The sequence below is a fragment of the Peromyscus leucopus genome, chromosome 7 (assembly GCF_004664715.2).
Source record: "Peromyscus leucopus breed LL Stock chromosome 7, UCI_PerLeu_2.1, whole genome shotgun sequence".
NCBI classification, from domain to species: domain Eukaryota; kingdom Metazoa; phylum Chordata; class Mammalia; order Rodentia; family Cricetidae; genus Peromyscus; species Peromyscus leucopus.
The window spans coordinates 86793964-86812961 of record NC_051069.1 but is presented as its reverse complement, the minus strand read 5'-3'; the positions used below and the strand labels follow the sequence as shown (position 1 = coordinate 86812961).

General features: G+C 45.9%; 1 protein-coding gene across 5 annotated transcripts in view; it reads right to left on the bottom strand.

Annotated features, from left to right (window-relative positions):
- Nmnat3 (nicotinamide nucleotide adenylyltransferase 3) overlaps nucleotides 1-18998 on the bottom strand; it is a 129891-nt gene that overhangs the window by 79650 nt on the left and 31243 nt on the right. The gene's annotated exons all lie outside the window — the stretch shown is intronic.

Sequence of the window (18998 nt, the reverse complement as noted above, 5' to 3'; positions counted from 1 at the left end):
GGTGCAGGAGTAGAGTGTGATGACCCAGATGGTAAAGGAAGGATAGGAAGTCCCGTCTGGGGGATTTTCTGGAGGCTTATCCAGGCTCCATCTGGGTCACAGAAGGGATGGGGAAGTTGGCATATAGAAACATCCCCAGGGATATTCAAACTGTGAACGAACCGTGGCCACCCAGGTGTCTTTAAAGAACGTTGCCCATTTATTTCAGGGGCAACATATTTCTCTGCAATTTCCTTAGAGTTGTAATCTCTCTGGTTCTTAGGATGAGGAAATGTGGTAAGAGCACAGAGGGGAAGGAGGGAGAGAGAAAGGGAGTTAAAGAGAAGGAAAAGGGCATTCTTTATTTGTTCTTCTCTAGTTGTATTTTAAGTATGGGGCTGTAGTTTTCAGCATTACTAGCAGCACCTTCTTGGCATGAGGTTGCCAGACTGGTTCCTAGATTAGACCCTGCAGACCACCTGAAAATGTGCCCTGGGGGAGACTCCTGGGGTGGGGATGGGGATGGGGATGGGGCTCCCTACCAATGAGAAACACTGGCCTGTAAGCTCAGCTTTGCTAACAGAGGCAGCCTTCTCCACTCATGCTTTTAGGGCGAGAAAGTCACCAGACAACCATGGCCATGTTCTCAGCTCCTTTTGCAGTTTGAACTGGTTGTGACTGACCTTAATTGGAAGATGGGCTTCCTGCAAGTCCTGAGTGAGGTCTCAAATTATGCTGTCCAGGGGGTCTTTCTTTGGGCTCATTTCTTTTTCGAGTAAAGAATTACAAACTGAGAAGTCTGAAGACACAGCACTCTGTCAAGACTTATTAAAGCAAAAGTCACACTATCCACAGCCCAGCATGCAGGAGACAGACTCTGAGAGGAGGGATGTAGAGCTGGAGTCCTCCACTAGGCTTGAGAACCTGTGCTTTTCTGTCTTAGGTAGGGGGCCAGAGAAGGCTGGGCTCTCCTCTTTCTTTTGCGTGGACTAGCAGGATGCAGTTGCTGACTGGGGCTTGCAGAGGTGGGAAGTTTAAAATCTCCACCTTCCAGGGCCCTCCTGGTGGGAAAAGGATGCAAAAGGATGGGCTGAGGATGAGAACATGGAAGTAAGACATCTTGTAGAAGAGGAAGTGACTCCATTCCTAATTTGAGTTTGGTTACCCCTGGCTCCCCTTTGCAGGGTTCTCCAGAGCCCTCCCCCGTTTCCCTTCATGACGTTTTAACACCTAATTCCCCATTTCAGCACCTGCCTCCAGATTCTTGCTTATTCTGCTTGGGAAAGATCCCATCAATTTTCCGGTTGCCTGTGTGTAAAACCTGGCAGCCCCTGGGCACACAACCTGCATCCCCCTGCTGTCACACAGGCTACTTGGGCTTGCATGCCTGGTGACTGACACCAGGTAGCAGGGAGCTGGATATGGAGTAACTGAGGAAGGAACACTGCAGTCGGTAGCCCTATTTCCTGGTTCTTTTCATCCTTACACATCCTTGAAGCTTCAGATAGGTCCTTTCTGCTATATCTAACACGAAGGTGCCAGGGCACTTGCCCAATTACCTCACATGTGCACTAATGAAGGGTCTGCATCCTCAGAGGACCCCGACTTCATTACAGTATCATTTGACTGTGCTTTGTCCCCTTACCATGGGTTGCCCTAGAGGATCATGGGAAAAAATACCTCAAAGGGAGCTCTAATCCACAGTGCTCTGGAAGGAAAGAAATCACCTTATTTCATGCCTATGCCACTCACCTCATAGTCATAAACACCTGTAAAATCCGCCCTGCAGACCCCACTGAGCTGTTCCCACTTTCAGGATGCCCACTCCAATCCCACTTTAGAACATCTGTTTTGATTGCTAAGTAAACCCCTGCTTAAACTGTCTCTGCCTCACCAGGCATGGTGGCATGCTCCTTTAATCCCAGCACTTGGGAGACAGAGGCAAGTAGATCTCTGTGAGTTTGAGGCCAACTTGGTTTACATAGCAAGTTCCAGGACAGGCAGAACTACATAGTAAGACCCTGTCTTGAAAAGAACAAAACAAAACAAACAAAAAAGCCCCAAACAAACAACCCAAACTGTCTATGCCTCTTTGGACTGAACCCAGGACCTTGTTCTTGCTAGGCAAGTGTTCTACCACTGAGCTACATCCTTAACTTAGACTGTGTCTCTAAACTGATTTTTTTTTTTCCTTCAAGAAGACAAGAAGCAAGAGGCCCCCATAGACTCATTCCTTTTTCTGTTAGGAATCCCTGCCTCTAACTGAGCAACCACTACTTTTCCCAGTCCTCTGGGCAGCGGGGGGAGATGGATGACTGACTAGTGCACCTCCAGGAACACTCTTTGGGAGAGGAGATTTACTGTGATTTGCTGGGCATGGTGGCTCATGCCTATAATCCTAGCAGCACTTGGGAGGCTGCGGCAGTGGGATGAGGAGTTCGAGGCTGCCTGGACCATATCACAATTTCCAGACTGACTTTGGTTATATAGTGAGACCTTGTCACAAAACAAAGCAAAGCAAAACAAAGCCAACAAAAGCATGTCTCTTATAATCCCCATTCCTTCTGCCTGCAATGTGATGGCTAGAGTATGGCATTGGATGCTGAGGACAAGGGCCAACTCTAGTTGGACAGAAAACAAACTAGGAAAAAAACAAGAGTCTAATGACCACACTAGCCTGAGGCTGTTTACTTCTTGGTATCTTCCAACTGGAGAAGAAATAATCTTTTTAAAAATTTTTTATTTTATTTAATTAATATTTTTCACTTATTTTACCTACCAACCACAGTTTGCCCTCCCTCTTCTCCTCCCGCTCCCTTCCCCTCCCCATCCAATCCTCCTGTCTCCATTCAGAAACAGATGGGCCTCCCATGGGGCTTGAACTAAGCATGGCACATCAAGTTGAGATAGGACCCAGCTCCTCCGCTGCATCAAGGCTGGGCAAAGTAATCCTGCCTGAGAAACAGGTTCACAAAAGCCAACTAAATGCCAGGGACAGGTCTTGATCTCACTACTAGGACCCTTACAAATAGACCAATCTACACAACTGTCACATGCAGGCTCCCTAACTGTTAGTTCAGAGTCCATGAGCTCCCACAAGCTCAGGTCAGCTGTCTCTGTGGGTTCCTCTGTCATGACCTTGACTCACTCTGGCTCATACAATCCCTCCCTTTCTTCAGGAGGACTCCACCCAGTGCTTGGCTGTGGATCTCTGCATCTGCTTCCATCAGTTCTGGATGAAGGCTCTCTGATGACAATTAGGGTAGTCACCAATCTGATTACAGGAGAAGGCCAGCTCAGGCACCCTCTCCACTATTGCTAGGAGTCTTAGCTGGGGTCATCTTTATGGATCATAATCTTCTATGCCACCACTGTTTTCTTTCTTTTCCTGTTATGTGCAATTGAACATGATTCTAACGGAGAGAGTGATAGCTACAGAATGTTGATCTAAGTAGCATAAAAAAATGAAAACGTAAAATTTTTACAAGTTTCTGTGACCTCAGTTAAATTCATTTTATATGCAGTAATTCAAGTGCATATCATTTAAAAAGAAAAATACACCTAAGGGAAAAAAAAGTCTGATTTAACTTAATTTTTTATATGAATTTTTCATGGATGGAAAAGTCCTTACTCAGGACTGTGGAAACCTGAAATGTGCAGAGGCAAGTCTGTGCCTGTGTACATCACAGGAACCAGACGCTGCCCCATCGACTCCCCCAAAGCAGACTCATTACACAGTGCCATTGCACTCTGTTTTGAGTGGGCATTTGCCATATGGCTTGGTGGTTTAATCATTTCCTGGTACTTGACAAAAATGAAGCACAATCATTTTGCAAGGAGCTTGTGCTCCTAGATGGGTCTTTTCCAAATAACAGCTGTGCCTCAGAATTGGGTTACTCAATGTGCAATTTGTGGACACGATATTCAAACATTTACAAGTGAACAAACCTCAAGTTACTTGGGCTATTTCCAGACATCAGAGTCTATGAAGTTTTTAGCAATGTTCTGAGGGTTCAGCTGTCCACAAGCTCTAGGCAAAAATCTCAGAACCACCAGAGCCTGTGGGCAGCAGTCATGTCTGATAGGGGGCCATGCAGAGGTTACCATCAACTGGGGGAGAGAGAAATCTGGTTCCAAAGCTCACTGAATAAATCCATATGCCTTTCTACCTGCTCTTCACCACATCTGTGCAGATGACACCAGGTTAGACCACTCTGGTCTTGATTCTGTTTACAGGTCCCTACAGGTGCATAGCAACTTGATAACAAGACAGACAGACATGGACTCAGATGAAGAACTTCCCAGTTGAGTTACTTTGAATGATTGTCCATAGAGAAGACAGGTAAGCAGCATTAACATCTCCAAATTTTAAGATAAAGTTTGCTGCTTATTTATACACTCATTCCATGAAGCTTAGAACGCTACTGTAATGGGTAGTTGTGTGTCAACTTGACACAAACTAGAGTCATCACAGGAAGGAACTTCATTGAGAAAATGCCTCCATGAGATCCAGCCATAAGGTATTTTCCTAATTAATGACCAATGGGGGAGGGCCAGCCCATGGTGAGTGGTGCCATCCCTGGGCTGGTGGTCTTGGGTTCTATAAGAAAGCAGGTTGTGCAAGCCATGGGGAGCAAGCCAGTAAGCAGCACCCCTCCATGGCCTCTGCATCAGCTCCTGCCTCCAGGATCTTACCTTGTTTGAGTTCCTGTCCTGACTTTCTTCAATGATGAACAGCAATATTAAAATGTAAGCCAAAAAACCCTTTCCTCCCCAACTTGCATGTTTTGTCACAGCAATAGAAACCCTAACTAAGACATCCACCCTGCATATTTATTCCTCAAATCAGGACTCAAGACAGGAGATCAACTACCACCTTGAATAGAGCCAGCCACTAGGAGACAAAGAGGACTCTAGGAGGTCCCTTACCAGGAAATGTACCTTGGTCACAAATTGGCACATGTCACTTCTGTGGACTCCATGCTACTAAAATGAACTAGAAAATACATTCTAGTAGAGGGCTGGAAATATCTGACTACTCTGTACTTACTACAGTGGGCTCATCAGCCATCTCAAGCCTCAGTGACCCACAGGCAGAGATAATCACAGAGCTGAAATCACCTCCAGGGTTGCCAGCAATGACCATGATGAACACTTAGAAGAAAGTCTGTCTCACACAAGGTTCTCCAGAAAGTAAGTTCTTTCCCTTTCCTTGTGCTTAAAACTTCCAAATCTGTTCTGGCCGTTTGTCCCTTTGCCTGAAGAAGACTCAACCACTCCGTTAGTTATGTAAGATCAAACCTACCAGTTTGCTATGGTATCTCCTCTTCTCTCTCTCTCTCTCTCTCTCTCTCTCTCTCTCTCTGTGTGTGTGTGTGTTGGTGCACATTTGTGTGCATGCATGTGGAGGCCAGAGAACAATCTCAGGTGTCATTTCTTAGCATCTTACTTTTCTGTTGCTGTGAAGAGTCCCTGGGACCAAGGCAACTTACTAAAGAAAATATTTAATTGGGGACTTGCTTATAGTTCCAGAGTGTGAGTCCGTGACCATCATGGCGGGAAGCATGACAGCAGGCAGGCAGACATGGCACTGGAGCAATGGCTAAGGCTTTTACATCTGATCCACAGCTGGAGGCAGAGAAAGAGTGACCAGGAAAGGCATGGCTAAAAGCCCACCCCCAGTGACACACCTGCTCCAACAAGGCCACACTTCCCAATCCTTTCCCAAACAGTTTCACCAACTAGGGACCAAGCATTCAATTATATGAGCCTATGGGAGCTATTCTCATCCAGACCACCGCACTCGGGTACAATCTACCTTTGTTTATTTGAGGTATGTTCTCTGACTGGCCTGAAGCTTGACAAGCAGGCTAGGCCGGCTAGCCAGTCAGTCCAGAGATCTGTCTGTCTCTATTTACCAGAACTGGCACGACACGTGTATGCCTCCAAACCTGGCTTCTTATGTAAGTTTTGGAAAGCAAACTTTCCTTGCCTGGGAACACTTTGCTGCCTGAGCCATCCCCTAGCCCCACTTCCCCCCATCTTTCACTGGTGTTCACCCTGATGCAGCCAGCCTTCAGGGACGGCCAGCCATCCTTACAGAAACCTTCCCTTTTGCCACTTCAGGAGCTCATCACCTTACTCTAGCAAAGGGTTGGTTTGTTTATTGGTTTTCAGGACAGGGTTTCTCTGTGTAGATTTGGAGCCTATCCTGGCCTTGCTCTGTAGATCTGCAGACCCTTCACAGAAGGGTCTAGGCTGGAGCAGGTAGGAGCCACCAAGGAAGAAATGTCCCTCAGTCAAAACGGCAGAGCCAGGCTTAGCTACCACCCTCCCGTCTCTGTTCTCACTTTCAGCCCAGGGAACACCCTGCCTTGCCCCGTTTGCGTTACCCTGTAGTGCTCCTCCCTCCTATGCGGGGGTGTGGGGGGGGAGCACCCGTCTGAACCTACACTTTGTTCTAATTTTATAAATGGGTCACTGCTTGGGTGACCCCATCCAAGACCTTGACTCTGAGTCACAACCAAGGGCTTCGCAGAGTCTCTGTCCTTCTCCTGCCTATACCCATGTCTAACTTGGAGTCTGTGCACAGAGCCTCTGCTCTGCTCTGGCAGTGGGCACAAAGCCATACTTACTATTAGGAAAGAAGTCCCACACTGCTATAGCTCTGAGGTTTTCTGTGTCTGGCAGAAAAATGCAGTCGCCATTTCACGACAGCAGGGGATGACACTGTGGTCCAGCTAGTACCCAGACTGGAACTGGTAGTCATCTGACCTCTTCCCTTGCCTTGACATCCTATCTGCTTACTTACTACCCACCCTGAGCACTGGGCTCACTCTCACATGTTCAGACCAGGATAACAGCCACAACATTGAGGGCCCATCTCCTCTGAGGCTCCTAAGGCCTGCCCCTTCCAGGCTGAGGTAGGGGAGGAGGGCTCCTCTGGTCTTCAGCCCTTTGAATCCTTCCTCTTATATCTAGCCTCATAATACTTGACTCTCTCTCCATTGTCTGGACAGTATACTCCTTGAGGGCAGTGTTTTATTCTTATCCCCCAGCACTAAACAGAGGGCATGCTTGGAGGAGGTGTAAGACATGTCCTAGTTAGCTTCAGCTGTCAACTTGACACAGCCTAGAGTTATCTGAGGAAGCATCAGCTGAAAGATTGACTGCTCAGATCAGCCCGGCCCATAGCCATGTCTGTGAGGGATTATCTTGACTGATGACCCAGTCCATCATGGGTCATCCCTAGGCAGGGGGTTCTGGGCTGAATAAGAAACCTATGAGCCAGGGAGTGAGCCAGTAAGCAGATTTCTTCTGGTTTCCGTTCCAGTCCCTGCTTGAGTTCCTCAAGGGGCTAAGAGTTCACCTTCCTTACAAATTACTAAGCTGGCATCTGACAGCCTCATGAATACTGGAAGAAGACACAGAAATCCTGGCCAGAGACTGAAGACATTGCAGCTGTAGCAACAGCTGGGTAACAGGATTTTCTTGTGCCCAACTTCCCTCAAAGACAGGTTATTACCTAGAAGTGTAAGCCAAGCACTCTTTCCTCCCCAAGTTGCTTTTGGTCAGTGTCTTAACACAGCAGCAGAGAGGCGAGGGAGAACAGCATGTATCAACTAAGACTACGGATGAGTTCAGACAGGACAGCATTGAGGGCCAATCATCCATGGATCACTTGAACTTCTGCTTATCTTATAAGGAAAGCATCAAATGCTCATTGTTCAGGACTAATGTCTCAAGGACATTGTGAAGTGAACAGCAGCCTTAGAAGGTGGAGATATTATCATCTTCTGGGACAGAAACGGGTGTGGCTGCTGAATGGTATAATAAAGGTGATGTCTATCTTTGGAACAAAGGACACGCAAGTGTGTCACTCAAAATATTTGGACTCCCTAAGCATAGGGCTTGTCTTAGGGTTACTATTGCTGTAATGAACACCATGACAAAAACAACTTAGGGAGGAAAGGGTTTATTTGACTTACACATTTGACTTACAACAGTCCATCACTGAGAGAAAGTGAGGAGACAGGAGCTGATACAGAGGCCATGGAGGGGTGCTGCTTACTGGCTTGCTCCTCATGGCTTACTCAGCCTGCTTTCTTATAGAATCCAGATTTACCAAACAATGGATAGCACCACCCACAATGGGCTGAGCCCTCCCACATCAATCACCAATTAAGAAAACGTCCTACAGGCTTGCCTACAGCCTGGTCTTATTGGAGGCATTTTCTTAATTCAGGTTCCATCTCAGATGACTTTAGCTTGTGTCATGTTAAAACTAGCCAGCACAGGGCTCCTCTCTTGTAACCAAATCCACTGCTTAAGAAGATGTCACCTGACCTTGCCTTCACCCTGATGAACTGCAGCCAAGGGTAGTGGTACAAGAAAATCCTGTTACCCAGCTGTTGCTACAGCTGCAATGTCTTCAGTCTCTGGCCAGGATTTCTGTGTCTTCTTCCAGTATTCATGAGGCTGTCGGATGCCAGCTCAGTAATTTGTAAGGAAGGTGAACTCTTAACCCCTTTACCATTCTTGAGAAACACAAAAATAAATCCGGGACTGCCCTGATGACCCATGAAGGACAACTGAGGAGGACTGTCAGGAAAGACTTCTGAGGCCGTGACCACACTTGCTCCATATGCCACACAATTATTTTACTTCTGACAGAAAGAGAGAGACTGTGTACACAAGTGTGGCCCAGCTGTCCTTGTATGGAAGGTGATTAGGGAATCTTGAGCCTAGAAAGGAGACAGGGCACCCTGAGCTGTGCTTGATTATAGGACCTCAAACACTTGTAGGAGTTATAGCAATGGGTGGCTAGCGGGTTCCAGGCCACAGCATGGGGCCAAACAGAAGGCATTGGTGGCCATGTCTGTCCCATAAACTCACAGGTCATCTAGGCTTTTTTTTGTTTTAAGCTAGGAGGATTCTGGCAATGAAGAAACAAAGATTGCCAAGGAATATGGCGTGACGGCTGTCTTTCCTACAAGATCTCAAATCCTCTTAGACTAGTTATTTTCAGACAAGCTTTAAAATGAAATGTAAGAATTCTAAGTAAGAGGGGCTGTAGAGATTGTTCAGTGAGCAAAGTGCTTTCCACACCAGTATTGGGACCCACGTTCAAATCTGCAGAAACCACCTAAAAGCCAGACCTGAAGGTGGGTCTATGATCCCAGTACTCCTACAAAGGGATGGGATGGAGAAAACAGGAGAATCCATAGAAACCTACAGGTCAACTAGCCTGGTGTACACAGCTGTACAAGACACACTATCTCAAACAAAGTGGACGATGAGGTCCAAGGTTCAACATCCAAGACTGTCCTCTAACCTCCACATGTGTTCTGTGACATGAGAACACCCCCCATATACATTATATACACTTATACATAATACAAAACATACATCATATACTCATACACACTATACATAACCCACACATTATATACAGATAAACGCTATACATAGCACACAAATACACATACATACTATACATAACACACATCACATACAAATACACATTATACATAACACATATCATATATACATATACACTATACATATTATACACATCATGTACACATACCGTACATCACACACATCATATACACATTATACATAACACACACACATCATATATGCATATATACTATACATAACACACACACACACACACACACACACACACACACACACACACACACACATGGGTTCTCAAAAGAACATCTCTGTTTTAGATTTTTCATTCTTTTACTTTCCCCAATATAAAACAAGCTGTCATTGCTGCCAAACTTTTCAAGGCCACAAGAGGACACTATGAGGACCTCAAAATACCAGGGAGGTAGAAACTCAGCCAGACTCTCCACAAAGGCAGAACAGAGCATCACACGCAGTGGCGAAGAAGCAAGCAAAGGCCAGACACTCAACCACAGGTGTTCGCTAAAGGCTTTGCTGGGGACGACATAACCAAGTATAGTTCTCTCCAGCCTTCTGCAACAGCACCTCCTCTAGAAATCAGAAGCCCAGCAGCCTACCTTCTCTTCATGCAGCTATGAACAGACTGCCATGGTGATGAGCAGACAGCTGCAAATCCAAGCGATGACCTATGAAATCAGAGACCTGAGCCAGGTTTGGGGCTGTGATTAACAATTTCAACTGTGTTTACCCAACATTTAGTTAATGGTATGTGTCACTGCTGTGTTGTGTGGAAATGAGACCTGACTGGTGGGCAGTTCAGTCACGACTGCTGCCTGAGCCCGAAGCAGACCAGCTTAGCTTCTTCCTCAGTCTTTGGGACTCACTAGCAATACTTGCAGAGCAGGCACTGACCTCTCTGAGATTACAAACCTACGCTTGATACCAACAGGCCCTAGGCGGAGGCTCATGTTTCTCGTGAGCACAATGGTGTGTGCCCTTTGACAGGCAGATGTAGTCATTCTCAAGACCCATGTCTTTGAGCAAGTCCCCCAGCCCTTTACAACCTTCTTGCAGATGATATAGTATCTCTGAAGATCAGCCTATAATCAAGGCTCTTTACAAATACGGGGGCTCCGGCACATGAGCCCCCTCTTCTGGTTTAGGGGTCCCTCTGTGTTGCAGCCTCTGAACTGACATGACCAGTAATCTCTCTCCCTCTATTCCTCAGATGACTTCTATCTGGCTAGGAAGCTCTTTGGGGAAACATGTTCTGCACCTGCCTGTACATACTCCCGAATTGCTGTCCTGATGTCTCTATAATGTATTAACAAGCCATGGCCAAAGGGAGTTCTGCTGAACTAGGCAGTAGTTCAAGCCATTTGGACCAAATCCTAGAATGCACGCAGTATGCTGAGCTGCACAGTTTAGGAGCATGTGAGTCTGCTGTGAAATTGAGAAATGGAAGCATAAGACATTAGCTTTCACGTGATCAGGGCAGGTCCAATTCCAAAACTGTAACGCTGAGCACTGTCAGATCAATGTGTGCTCACAGGCTCATCCTGTGTTTGAATGGTACATCCTGCCTGACAGGCATGCACTCCTCCTGGCCTTCTGCCCTCACTTTTGTCCAGAACCCTCCACTATTTTTTAACAACAGTGGAGCACCCGGGTGTCCATCTGGATAGTCTGAAAACTACCTCATTGTTAGAGTGCAGTTTGTTCTATAAGAAAAAAAAAGGCAGGCAGCTTCTCAGCTTCCTTTCAGCCTGTACACACAGGGCAAAGAGCTAAGCAGCCCTAATTAAAGAGCAGACAGGCTATGTGCTGAGGTGTGCACGCTGTTCGTGCCAGCACTCTCTGGTTCAAGGAGCATGTCAGCCAGAAATTTTGTCTGACCCTGACTCTGCCACCTCATCTCTGAGGCCAATTTTTCAGTGCACAAAACAGAACAGCTGGCTTTTCTGTGAATGCACATGCATTCTTCCAAAGGGCTCAAAGATGTCCCTGTCATAACTTAACGTACATGGGAAACTGAGACACACAGAATAACGTCCCCCCAAAGATATCATAGTCTAGACCCCAGACTAAATGTTATATTATTTAAAAAGTCTTTGCAGGTGTCATTGAGGCTATTGAGGCGGGAGTGCTATGTGTCCTTATAAGAGGGACAGAAAAGGGGATTTGACACATACAAAGAGGAGGCTGTGTAAAGAAACAGCAGGGGAAACTGGGGAAGGCTGGTTCTGAAGTCAGCAGTGACAAGGTCACAAACTAAGGGACGTGTGACAGTTAATCTTGACTGACAACTTGATGGAATGTGGGATCAGCTAAGAGACACCTCTGCATGTCTGTGAGAATGCTTCCAGTGATGATTTGCTGATAGGGCAAGCTCTTCTTCCCTCAGAATAGGCAGTGCCATCTAACTTGGGGGCTGGATATAAGGAGGTCTGAGGAAAAAACGGTGTGAGCCTGTTTGCCTTGGCTTCTCACTGGTGAGAGCATCTATCACTGCCGCCACCGTCTACTGACACCAGGCTCCACTTGGTTAGCCTTGCAGTGTGTACTGAAGACTAGCCTCTCTGGAAATCTTCCAGGTCTCTGGGTCAGACTGCGACTGCAGAGGCATCCAGCTGCATGGACTGAGCAGTTATGGGTTCTCTCCTTCCCAGTGTGCAGTGTGCAGCTGCTGAACTCTCCAGCCTGTACTATATAAGATAAGCCAATCTAACAAATCCCCTCTTACAATACACATCCATTCTATGGTACTGTCCCTCCAGACAACCCTGATCAAGACAGAATGTTGGAAGCCACCATGGCCGGAACAAAGAACAGACTTTCCTGGTCCTTCCCATGAGAATGTGTCTGCTAACACTGTGATTTTTGTTGTGTGGGACTTGACTTTAGACTTCTGGCCTCCAGAACTGTGAGTAAATATGTACATTTCTATTGTTTTAAACTACCAAGTTTATGGTCATTTGTTGTAGTAGCTATCAGAAACTGGTATATCACAGAGGTTGTTAGTAGGAAGGATGTCACTTTGTACAATAGCTATCCTAAACACTCTTGTGATTCCTCAGCGATTGTGTATGTGCACACGTGTTGATGCTGTATGACTAAGTGCTCTAGGAAGTTATAAACAAACATCTCTTCCCTCCAGATAAGGCACTGCTGAAAGAACAAAGTAACCATCCCACCAAAGTCCAACTTGGTGAACCCATGAGTTTTATTGGGGTCACTTACAGAAGTATGGGTAAGAGGTCACCTACAGGAGTCTGAATGACTCAGAGGTAGCAGGATCACTGAAAAGCACATTCCAACATGGGTGACTTCTCAGGGATGCTGCTACCAGGGAGCTTTCTGCAAAACTTCCAGGAACTAGACATGTTAGAGTCTCCTTTTCCAGTAATGGTTACACTTTTATAGGCTTGGGCAGGGGCTTTGTGAACCTTGTTTCAGGAACTTACTGAGACTTGTGAATTGTTTACTTTCTGAGTTTCATGACCCTTCATCCACCTGCCCATCAGGACATGTTGTCATTTGAAGGAAACTTACACATGCCTGTGGGTGCATGTGGAGCCTGAGATCATGCCAGGACTCTCCTTTGGTGGCTTTCTATTTATCTTCTGAGACAGGGTCTTTCACTGGACCTAGTACTTACTGATTACATGGCTAGCAAGCTTTAGGGGGCTCCTATCTCCACCCTAAACTTTAGGGGTCTCCTATCTCCACCCTAAACTTTAGGGGTCTCCTATCTCCCCCCCACACCTTTACGGGTCTGCCTACTGCTGCCCTTCCTGGGCTAGCATTAGAATGCATGGTCATGCCTGGCTTTTTCATACGGGTGCTGAGGGTCCGAACTCAGAGCCTCATGCTTGTGTCACAAGTGTTTTGCAAGCTGAGCCAACTCCTCGGGCCCTCTTAGGTAATTTAACAGACGTCAACTTCAGCCTCTAGTATGTGGGCTACAAGAGAGCTAAACATCAGGGACCAACTCCTAGCTCTGGGTGTGCTCGCTCCTGAAGCAGGAAGTAGAGAGCATGGAGAACAAGTGTTCGGTTCTTAAAACAAACATCTGAACAGGTAAATATGCAGTGGGCAGAGGACATTAAGGAGTTAAGAAACTTCCCACAAATTTACCTCATAGTGCAACTACATCTGTGTATGTGTGTGGGCATAGGTGTCTATGTAGGAAGAACATCTTCAAACAAATGAAGTGTAATTACTAATAAACATGGCCAGCTGGCTATAAGACTATGTCAGCAGGCTGTTCTCTCAAGGCTTGTCTGCAATAACAAAAAGTCAGAAACCTGCATGTCTGCCAGGAGAGGACTGGTTAAACTCCACAGAGTTTTATATAGCCATGAAAAACAGTGGCATGTTTCTATATATATATATTGATACGGCAGATTATTAGTGAGTAAATATTAGATGAAGAAATGCAAGTTAAAGGCAGAATTATGCATTGTCTCACGTTAAACAAAGTGATCTATGTTAGTATAATACATAGGAATGGTACACAGTGTATATACGTCTACACACATTTATAAATTCACTGGGTAGGAATATATCCAGTGTCCAGTAAGCCACTAACTCTACAGAAGGAACAGGCATTGGGAGAAGGCAAGAGTAGTGGACTCACTTGGGCTACAGCCATGCCATTTCAAACTGAAGTGAGTTTTCTTTACACACTTTTAAAGGTTTTGATGCTGTTCTGTGGAGCACGGTGAAATGTGCCATTCTGTACCAGTCTGCTTCACTCTACCCAAAACATGAACCATCTCCTAGTTCAGATTAGCCATGTACATGCTACCTTCCCACTAATCACTCAGTAGCCATCTGCTTTGTAGGTCTGATTTTTGTAGCATCACAATGCTTGTGCTCAAGTAACCTGCATTTTACTTGGAAATGGCTCCCATGTACAATCGAAGTGATGCTGGCTGGCAGTTTGGGTATGCTAACGCTGCAAAGTACTTCCTTTTACAGATAAAGTGAAAGTTCCCAACAAAGAAAGGAAAAACAAAGCGAAACAACAACAACCATCCTGCGCTGGGGAGACAGCCTGGTGGATAGAGTACCTGTGGTGTGCACCTGTAATCCCAGCATGCCTATGGCAAGATGAGAGATAGAGACAGGAGAATGCCTAGAAGTTATGTGCCAGCTAGCCTGGCACCAAGAGGTGAACCACAGACCCTGCTTTAAACAATGTGGACAGTGAGGACTGACACTTGAGGTTCTTCTCTGACCTCCATACGCACGCCATGACATGTGCACCCTCACTCACATGAACATTTTATACACATGAACATGTATGTGCTCCCCTCAGCACACACACCCAAAAAATTCCTGGGAAAAGATGGTTAAGAGCCTTTGCTCACCCAGTGGCAGTGGTGGCGTATGCCTTTAATCCCAGCACTCAAGAGGCAGAGCCAGGTGGATCTCTCTGAGTTGGAGGCCAGCCTGGTCTACAGAGCAAGATCCAGGACAGGCACCAAAATTACACAGAGAAACCCTGTCTTGAAAAAAAAAAAAAAAAAAAAAAAAGATCCTCTTTCAGATCCCATTCTAAGCATCTTACAATTGCATGTAACTGCAGCTCTAAGGGATCCAATGCCCTCTTCTGGCCTCTGTGGGTACCTGCACACAATGTGGAATATACTCACAAACACACATACATATACATACATAAAAATAAACCTTAAAACAATCCCATGTGGAGATCTACAGTGAGAACAAATATCTTCCATGAAACTGTGAAGTAGGAGTAAGAAACCCATGATAACTTTTGCTGTTTGTAGACGAATTTCTAAACAGTCTTATTAAATAAGAAACACAGAGCCAAATACAGAGGTAATAGCCAAAGAGATCAAAGAACTAGCAAAGACTACCTTATCTTACCACCTCATCACTGTGGCTTCCCCAGAGAGTGTCTTCCTGCCTGACTTGTGTTTTTATTGCCTTTCTGTTTGCCTTCTCATTGGATCTAAGCCCAGCCACATGACTTCCTCGTCACTGCCTGTCTATACAGACCTCCAGGTCTCTATGGTTGGTACTGGGATTAAAGGTATGTGTCATCACGATTGGCTGTGTCCTTGACCACACAGAGATTCTGTCTGCCATGTGAATGGAATTAAGAGTGTGGGCTACCCACCGCCTGACTTCTGTTTATGGCTCACTATGTGACCTCTGATCTCCAGGAAAACTTTATTAACATCCAAATCAAATCACATTTCAGCACAAATAAAATATCACCACAGCTGTTGTTCCTTAAAGAACAACAGTTCTGGCTACAGCATCCAGGATGTGCTTGGTTAAGAAGGAAGCCGAATCCCATTCTAGAGGGCAGCACAATGTGCCATGTACTGTTTAAAGTGGCTGCTGGGTATCTTTGAACACATCACCTCAGAAGGGGATGGGGGTTGCCATAGTCTTTCTATATATTTGAAGAAACAGAGATAAAAATGGCATCAACATAAACCTTTTGGTTGTGTGGCATGAAGCCTGGGGAACAATGGAGATCTCTCAGTGACAGTATCCCAGCACCCTATTTACTGACTCAGCAATTTCCCAGGAGAGCTGAAGCGAGGTATACATAATCCTGACGTAGAAAGAACTCTCTGACAGTCCCTTCACCCCCAGGAAGGAAGACATTTTTTCCTAGTAAGCCGACAGTCCCTGCAGGGTTTGTCACTGATGGCTACATCTTGGTTTCCATCGCTGTTGCCAGGTAAAGGACACTGAGCTCTATCATGGCAGAGGCATGTGGATCTCTGTGAGTTCAAGGCTAGCCTGGTCTACACAGCGAGTTCTAGGCCAACTAGGACTAAGTAATAGAAAGACCTTGCCTCGAAACAAACAAACAAAACTATGATTCTAGTCCCTTTAGGACACCTACGGACATGGTCACTTCTGTCTGCAACACACGCTATGGAGCTGCTTGACAGTCACAAGTCCCCGACTGCTTGAGATGGCATCTGTGAAATCACTGGGGTTTGCCTACTGAAGGAAACCAAGCCCCTCTTCCTCCCACACAATATGAACTGTTTATTCTTCCAAGTAGATTTTGCCAAGATTTGCTGCCAATCTTAAAAGCAGTGACACTTTAAGATTCCTTAATAGAAATTTCAAGACTTTCATCTCCTGAACTTAAAACAAACTGTCACACAGACACCCAGGATCTGGAGCGGGCTTTTCTACGGTAGAGCGACTCCGTCTTAAAGCATGAATCACAATGAATTGAAATTTTCAGTCCCGTTTACTCTGTGCTTCCCATTCACAGTGTTAATGTCTGAGTCACACCCCACCTGTCTTGTTGCTGAGAAACTGACATGATGTTCCTTGGTCTGGGTTGTCTGAGAGCAAGTGAGCTCAGGGCTCCAGGCTCAGACTTGTAGCTCAGCACCGGGATTTCTAGCACAGGGGGACACGGCCTTCCAGAAAGCAAGCTCTCCAGTTCCAGTCTGGGGGGTGGGGGGGTGTATCTGAGGGCTGTGCCATTGCAGAGACAGGCACCTGGGAAGACACAGACGAGCCTCTCCCTGGAGGGAGGACACTGAGAGAAGTACAAGGTTAAAGAGGACCCAGGGCAACGCTTTCCTTTCCCCTTCCTCCTGGGAGCACAAAGCGCTGACATCACTCTAAGTGAGACAGATCCATCTAAAACCCTTCAGCGATTTCACAACCACTTGCAGATGGGAAGGTCTGACTTCCTCTCAACAGTGGGATTCAAGATATAACCAGAGAAAACTGCTACACTGCTTTAAAAGAAATCCCTCTCACTTTGCTAACTCAGAAATGATTATTTAAAATAACTTTCTGCTTTAATCTAACATGAGCATTTTAGCCACAAAAGGAAGACATTTTGGGAACTAAGAAAATTTAGTACCTTCATCTCAAGTGTTCTGAAGACTTAACTGGGTTTTTATAGGAAACAGTAAGGACGTAGGACACTCGGGTCACTGTATAAGAACTTGGACGGAAGGCATGATATACAAATACCGGCTAAGCAAAAATACTTCAGGTGAGAAACTTACATCTAAAAAACTGAATGATGGCACTCACCACATAGCTTCCATTTTGGCTCTAAGAAGGCCCTGCTTTTCCTAGGGTAGAGTCTGTGTTAAGTAAAAACAACACAGATGATTCCACATCCATTGATGCCAATAATTAAAAAGCCAGAGGATGTTCTGAGAGGAGGTCAGCCTAACGTCTGTGAGGTTAAGAGGGCAGATGCTATGACGTGTGGCACTTTGCAGCTGACCCTCTGGTTTTGAACTGCTTTCCATCCGAAATGACGAGATCTAGTTCCTAAGGACCCTAGGTACATCTCCAGGCCAATGTCAGAATGAGGGTGGCCCACATTTGCTGGTATGGCCTACCGGTCAGTGTCGAAGGGCAGAGTAATTCTGAGTCCTGGAGAAAAACTGGAGTTCCTGTGCAATCTGGGCAAAGGCTTTACCAACCACATCAAAGGCACTCTGCCCTTGCTTTACACACACCATTTCAACTAGATGCTGCTACTCCACCTTGGACCCACACTGGACCGCAGTTGTGAGCTAATTTGCTTAAGGTTGCATGATAAGATGAGCTAGGATTGGACACTGCCTGGCTGGGTTTCCAGGTGTCTTCTGGGTGGGAGTGAACAAAGGAACTAGGATGGCAACTGCTCTCTTAGCTACCTCCCAGGTTCCCATGTTTAAGTGAAATGGCAAAGCTCTCCAAAACCAATTAAATCCATTTTAATTTCAAAAGCAAGAGCAGCCTCTTTCCCTAGGAGAGGGGATGGAGATCAATAAGCACCGCCCATGTCCACCCACCCACCCCTGCCCCTGCCCCCCCACCCCAAGAGGCTGGGGTTGCTGTAGAACTAAGTGTAGCTTTGCTGTCCCCAGAGCAGAAACTTTAGCTGGAACTCTACAAGTTCAAAGGTGAATGTGACAGAGAGAGAGTGGACAGAATGCACTTCACAGAGGGGCAGCAGCAGGCCCTTAGGACCTAAAAGGTTTCAAAGTACAGAATGGGTGTTGTGGAAAGGACCTTCCTCCTATTTTACCGAAATGGTGGAGTTCAAATGTTAGAGGAAAAGACAGAAACCAGGAACATCAGACGTTCAAGGACTTGCTTTTTCACAAATGTCACAAATGATTGGTGTTACCCTGTCCCTTTCTGTTCCCACTGCATCCTATAAAAATGCATGTTGGGATGAACTGGTCCTTAAGAAGTCATCTTGCAGATGAAATGGGACTCGGGAATACTTTATTTTTAAATTCAAGTGCAAAACAACCTCACACTTCTCTGTGGGTCACAGAACAGCAGAAGAAAAAAAGGGGGGTGTTGTTAAAAACATCATCATTTTAAAAACTGTTCAGCTAAAAAATAATTGAAAGCAGAAGTCATAAAATGGTTGTGTGAACTGAAGCCATTATTCTCTAAGTACCTAACAGATCACTTACCAGCAGGTGGGTGGCCACCATCTTCCTGAATCAGCTTCAAGCATAAAAACATCTGCAGTATGAGACACCAACATTTCTCATTCTGTGTCTAGTCCTTGTGAATCCTCCTTCAGGCCGCACTTCCCTGCCCCCTCCCTGCCCTGCCCAGGC